The sequence below is a fragment of the Capra hircus genome (assembly GCF_001704415.2).
Source record: "Capra hircus breed San Clemente chromosome X unlocalized genomic scaffold, ASM170441v1, whole genome shotgun sequence".
NCBI classification, from domain to species: domain Eukaryota; kingdom Metazoa; phylum Chordata; class Mammalia; order Artiodactyla; family Bovidae; genus Capra; species Capra hircus.
This window is the reverse complement of record NW_017189517.1, coordinates 24,427,012-24,434,092: the sequence shown is the minus strand read 5'-3', so window position 1 is coordinate 24,434,092 and position 7,081 is coordinate 24,427,012. Positions and strand designations below refer to the sequence as shown.

At 41.8% G+C, this 7,081-nt stretch overlaps 1 non-coding gene across 1 annotated transcript; it reads right to left on the bottom strand.

The window, feature by feature from the left end:
* Nucleotides 1-5,723: 5,723 nt before the first annotated feature.
* On the bottom strand, nt 5,724-5,795 carry TRNAC-GCA. The gene has a single exon. It is a non-coding gene; the product is annotated as a tRNA-Cys (tRNA).
* Nucleotides 5,796-7,081: the final 1,286 nt, after the last annotated feature.

Here is a 7,081-nt window from a genome sequence, read left to right as displayed (position 1 = left end):
GGTTATCATTACCTTCTTTCTAAATTCCATATATATGCGTTAGTATACTGTATTGGTGTTTTTCTTTCTGGCTTACTTCACTCTGTATAATAGGGTCCAGTTTCATCCATCTCATTAGAACTGATTCAAATGTATTCTTTTTAATGGCTGAGTAATACTCCATTGTGTATATGTACCACAGCTTTCTTATCCATTCATCTGCTGATGGACATCTGGGTTGCTTCCATGTACTGGCTATTATAAACAGTGCTGCGATGAACATTGGGGTACATGTGTCTTTTTCCATTCTGGTTTCCTCAGTGTGTATGCCTAGCAGTGGGATTGCTGGGTCATATGGCAGTTCTATTTCCAGTTTTTTAAGGAATCTCCACACTGTTCTCCATAGTGGCTGTACTAGTTTGCACTCCCACCAACAGTGTAAGAGGGTTCCCTTTTCTCCACACCCTCTCCAGCATTTTTTGTTTGTAGACTTTTGGATCGCAGCCATTCTGACTGGTGTGAGATGGTACCTCATTGTGGTTTTGATTTGCATTTCTCTGAAAATGATTGATGTTGAGCATCTTTTCATATGTTTGTTAGCCATCTGTATGTCTTCTTTGGGGAAATGTCTGTTTAGTTTTTGGGCCCATTTTTTGATTGGGTCCTTTTCTTGTGGAATTGAGCTGCAGGAATTGCTTGTATATTTCTGAGGTTAATTCTTTGTCAGTTGCTTCATTGGCTATTATTTTCTCCCATTCTGAAGGCTGTCTTTTCACCTTGCTTACAGTTTCCTTTTTTGTGCAGAAGCTTTTAATTTTAATTAGGTCCTATTTGTTTATTTTTGCTTTTATTTCCAACATTCTGGGAGGTGGATCATAGAGGATCCTGCTGTGATTTATGTTGGAGCGTGTTTTGCCTATATTCTCCTCTAGGAGTTTTATAGTTTCTGTTCTTACGTTTAGATCTTTAATCAATTTTGAGTTTATTATTTTTTATATAAATTCATTTATTTTAATTAGAGGCTAATTACTTTACAATATTGTAAAATCCTGAACTAGGGGCTTCTCCTGATTGTTCGAGCTGAGTTAGGATGGGAGAGGGGATTGGGAATGAGACCTCAATGAGGCGTCCTGGTAGCCTGGGAGAAATGTTGGGAGAACGTCTCTCCGCCTGGCCCTCGATGAGCTCAGGCTTGTTGCCACTAGTTTCTCCCCACCCCCAATCCCCCGCCCCGGAGCGGGAGACGCAGAGATGGGACTGGAGAAACCGTGGGGCCCCAGCAACCCCAGCCGGCTGAGACGACAATCGTCCCCCCTTGTCGCGTGAGCTCTGAGAACGACTCCCCTCTGAGAAGTCGGTAATTAGTGGATGGGACTGTGATTCTGTTCCATTCGGTCTCAAAGTCCATGAAACGGGCTAGTGATAAAGACGGAAAGATTAGGTGGGAGCCTACTTGCTGGGTTTTTGCAATAAGGCACTAAAAGCAGAGCCCGTCTCGTTCCCTGGGAGGTACTGGGGGCAGGAAATTGGGGCTGTATTTGCAGAGCACACAGTGTCCTCGGATGCCTGCTGCGAGAAATCCAGCCTGTTCCTTGCAAATGCAACAAGTAATCCAAATTTGTACTAACCTACGTCAGAGGGCACGTGTAGAACACTGCGCGCGGCCCTTGCTTTGGCCCTGGACGCGATTATGGAGGATACAGCATCTGCTTTGCTGTGCTCCGCTACCGCGTCTGGGGCTGCGGGCCCTCTGCAAAAGTGCACGGGGTTCTTATGCCGGGCGCTGTGTGCACTGGGTTGCTGTTGTTTGGTCGCTCAGTCGTGTCCCACTCTGCAACCCCCTGGACTATAGGCCGCCAGACTCGTCTGTCCGTGGGATTCTCCAGGCAAGAAGACTGGCGTGGGTTGCCATTCCCTTCTCCGGGGGAATCTTCCCGACCCAGGGATGGAACTGCGTCTCCTGCATTGACAGGCGGATTCCTTACCGCCGAGCCACCTGGAAAGCCCCTGGACTTGGGTTAAATGCCTCTTTTTCTTCTTTGCCTCCTCTAAGGGTCGGACACGACTGAGCGACTTCACTTTCACTTTTCACTTTCATGCATTAGAGAAGGAAATGGCAACCCACTCCAGTGTTCTTGCCTGGAGAATCCCAGGGACGAGGGAGCCTGGTGGGCTGCCATCTATGGGGTCGCACAGAGTCGAACACGACTGAAGCGACTTAGCAGCAGCAGCAGCAGCAGCAGCAGTCCCCTCCTTGGCGCCCACCTTTCCCCTGCTCACCCTCCTCTTTCCCCTCGTCTCGCTCCCTTTGTTTGGGACCATCTTCCAGAACTCTTGTTCTCCACCCTACTCACCTCACCTACAATGAACGGTTTGGGCTTGGGATTAGTTATAACCGGAGAAACCTCTAACGGTTGTGATCCTGGTGTTCCTTAGCCTAGCTAGGATATCCGTTACAATTCAGGTCGTGTGACAGCTTTTTGTAATGTGGAAGCAGCCCTCCAAATAAACTCACCTAAGTAGGTGAAGGCAGGAAGCTGGAAAACTCTTTTTTGTCGAACTCAAAATCATATTTCTAATAGAATTAATAAGTTAGGACTATAGACAATTTGTGGTACCTAGGTAGCTACCTATCTAGGAATAACTGGAGACAACTAGAAACCTACTTGAAGTCAGGATGCTGAAAATATTCTTAAATTAATATTTCTTCTGGAAGAAATTATTTAAATGTAGGTAATTAGTGGTACCTATGTAAATATGTAACGAGAGAGCTATAAACAACTAAAAACCTACTTAAGACTTCAAAACTGAAAACTTTCATGCCTAAAATCTTTGTTTTTCTTGGAGGAATGTGCTATTACTATAAGTAAATAGTGGTAACTAGGTGTATAGTTAACTATGGATAACTAGAGAGAAGTAGAATAAGTTGTTAAAGGTGAGACCTGGAAAACGCCTTGGGGAATTTGAGAAAATTCCTTCTCAGTTATAAATGATTATTTTAGATAATGACATAGATATTTCAATAGTACTATAAGTCGTGAACTGAGATAACTGTGGAACTTTTGAACTGTGGTGCTATAGAAGACTCTTGGGAGACCCTGGGGATGGCAAGGAGATCAAACTAGTCAATCCTAAAAGAAATCAACCCTGAATATTCATTGGAATATATAACTTTTAAATAAATTAAATATTTATTTCTTTGGTATCTCTAATTTTCTTGAAGAGATCTCTAGTCTTTCCCATTCTATTGTTTTCCTCTATTTCTTTGCATTGATTGCTGAGGAAGGCTTTCTTGTCTCTTCTTGCTATTCTCTGGAACTCTGCATTCAGATGCTTATATCTTTCCTTTTCTCCTTTGCTTTTCACTTCTCTTCTTTTCACAGCTATTTGTAAGTCCTCCCCAGACAGCCATTTTGCTTTTTTGCATTTCTTTTCCATGAGGATGGTCTTGATCCCTGTCTCCTGTACAATGTCACGAACCTCATTCCATAGTTCATCAGGCACTCTATCTATCAGATCTCAGCCCTTAAATCTATTTCTCACTTCCACTGTATAATCATAAGGGATTTGATTTAGGTCATACCTGAATGGTCTAGTGGTTTTTCATACTTTTTTCAATTTGAGTCTGAATTTGGTAAAAGGGAGTTCATGATCTGAGCCACAGTCAGCTCCCGGTCTTGTTTTTGCGGACTGTATAGAGCTTCTCCATCTTTGGCTGCAAAGAATAGAATCAATCTGATTTCAGTGTTGACCATCTGGTGATGTCCATGTGTAGAGTCTTCTCTTGTGTTGTTGGAAGAGGGTGTTTGCTTAGATCTATGAAGCATGTCCTGGGTGCTTTCCATGCTCTGTTTAATTTACTTTAGAAAATCTATGAGGAAGGTGTTATCAACATTCGCATTTATACTTGAGGAAACTGAGGCACAGAAGCATTAATGAATTTAGTAGTAAGTGACAGACATGGTTCTTGGTGAGTGTACTTATCTGTACTTAGTAAACTTTGTGGGAAAGAGCATTGTCTATCTAGATTGTTGGGTAAATATACTTGATTTCAATTACGTATTTTTAAAAAATCAAAATTCAGTATGGTTACTTAGATCTATGAAGCAATGTCCTGTGTGTTTGTGTTTTACATGCTCTGGTTCATAAAATTAAATAAATATAGACAAGGTAGACACTATCAACATTCCCATTTCATAGATGAGGAAACTGAGGCGTAGAGGCATTAACGAAGTTGCCAAAGTGAATGAGATGCTTTTTGGTGAGCATATTTATCGGAACTTTGTAAACTTTGTTGGAAAGGGCATTAACTATCTAGATTGCGGGTGATATAAAACTCAATTTCAATTCTCTGTTAAAAAAAAACAAACTAAATGAAATGTATTGCTTAGCTCTACTAAGCAATGTCCTGGATGTTTTACATGCTCTGCTTCATTTAACTGAAAGGAAAAAAATCTACAAGTAAAGTCTCTTCAAAATGCACATTTTAAAGAAGACGGAACTGAGGCACAGAGACATTAATTAAGTTAATAGTGCTTCAGAGAGATGCTTTTTAGTAAGCGTATTTATCTATAGTTAGAAAACTTCATGGGAAAGGGCATTTTCTGTCTAGATTGTTGGGGGCAAAACCCAATTTCAATTCTATTTTTAAAATTAAATATGTTATTTACATCTACTAAGCAATGTCCTGGGTGTTTTACATGCTCTGCTTCATTTAATTAAAAAAAATCAACTAGGAATGTGTTATCAACATTCCCAAATTATAGATGAGGAAACTGAGGCAAAGGAGCATTAATGAATATACTAATAAGTGAAAGAGATGTTATTTGGTGAAGGTATTTATGGGGATTTAGTAAAATTTTCACAAAATATCACTGACTCTCTAGATTGTTGGTGAAAAAAACAAAATTTCAATTCAATGTAAAAAAATAAATAAGCTACATCAATCTACTATGCAACGTCCTAGTGTTTCACATGACTGGGTCCATTTAATTTAAAAATATATGTGAGGAAGGTGTTATCAACAGTCCCATTTGATAGATGAGGAAACTGAGACACAGAGGGATTAAAAAGCTAATAAGAAGTGAAAGAGGTTCTTTTGGTCAGCGAATTTATGTATACATTGTAAGGATTGTGGAAAGGGCATTGGCTATCTAGATGATTGGGGAAAAAAACTCGATTTCCAATCTGCCTGTTAAAAAAAAAAAGCAGAATTAAGTATGTTACTTGGAGAAGACAATGGCAACCCACTCCAGTACTCTTGCCTGGAAAATCCCATGGGCAGAGGAGCCTGGCAGGCTGCAGTCCATGGGGTCGCTAAGAGCTGGACACGACTGAGCGACTTCCCTTACACTTTTCACTTTCCTGCATTGGAGAAGGAAATGGCAACCCACTCCAGTGTTCTTGCCTGGAGAATCTCAGGGATGGGGGAGCCTGGTGGGAGGCTGTCTATGGGGTCGCACAGAGTCAGACACGACTGAAGCGACTCAGCAGCAAGTATGTTACTTAGATCTACAAAGCAATGTCCTGGATGTTTTCCATGCTCTGTTTAACTTAGTTTAAAAATTCTGCGAGGAAGGTGCCATCAACATTCCCATTTTATAGATGAGAAAGTGCAAGTGAGGTAGCTCAGTTGTGTCCATCTCTTTGCGACCCCATGGATTGTAGCCTACCAGGCTCCTTCCTCCATGGGATTCTCCAGGCAAGAATACTGGAGTGGGATGCCGTTTCTTCTCCAGGGGATCTTCCCAAACCAGGGATCGAACCTGGGTCTTCTGCATTGCAGGCAGACACTTTAACCTCTGAGCCACCAGGGAAGCCCTGGTAGATGAGAAAACTGAGGCACAAATGCATGAATGAAGTTACTAGTAAGTGAAAGAGAAACGTTTTGCTGAGCATACTCATAAAAACAAGTAAATGTTATGGGAAGACCATTCAGTTCAGTTCAGTTGCTCAGTCTGACTCTTTGCAACTCCATGAACCGCAGCACGACAGGCCTCCCTGTCCATCACCAACACCTGGAGTTCACGAAAACCCATGTCCATCGAGTCGGTGATGCCATCCAACCATCTCATCCTCTGTCGTCCCCTTCTCCTCCTGCCCTCAATCTTTCCCAGCATCAGGGTCTTTCCCAATGAGTCAGCTCTTTGCATCAGGTGGCCAAAGTATTGGAGTTTCATCTTCACCACCAGTCCTTCCAATGAACACCCAGGACTGATCTCCTTTAGGATGGACTGGTTGGATCTCCTTGCAGTCCAAGGGACTCTCAAGAGTCTTCTCCAACACCACAGTTCAAAAGCATCAATTCTTTGGCGCTCAGCTTTCTTATAATCCAACTCTCACATCCATACATGACCACTGGAAAAACCATAGCTTTGACTAGATGGACCTTTGTTGGCAAAGTAATGTCTCTGCTTTTTATTTTTTGATTTTTTTTGAAGCATCAACCAAGCATTTATTTTTTTACTTTACAATATTGTATTGGTTCTGCCACACATCAACATGATATGCTGTCTAGGTTGGTCATAACTTTCCTTCCAAGGAGCAAGCATCTTTTAATTTCATGGCTGCAATCACCATCTGAAGTGATTTTGAAGCCCAGAACAATAGTCAGCCACTGTTTCCCCATCTATTTGCCATGAAGTGATGGGACCAGATGCCATGATCTTTGTTTTCTGAATGTTGAGCTTTAGGCCAACATTTTAACACTCCTCTTTCACTTTCATCAAGAGGCTCTTTAGTTCTTCACTTTCTGCCATAAGGGTGGTGTCATCTGCATATCTGAGGTTATTGATATTTCTCCTAGCAATCTTGATTCCAGCCTGTGCTTCATCCAGCCCAGCGTTTCTCATGGCATACACTGCATATCAGTTAAATAAGCAGGGTAACAATATACAGCCTTGATATACTCCTTTTCCTATTTGGAACCAATCTATTGTTCCATGTCCAGTTCTAACTCTTGCTTCCTGAACTGCATACAGATTTCTCAAGAGGTAGGTCAGGTGGTCTGGTATTCCCATCTCTCTTAGAATTTTCCACAGTTTATTGTGATCCACACAGTCAAAGGCTTTGGCATAGTCAGTAAAGCAGAAGTAGATGTTTT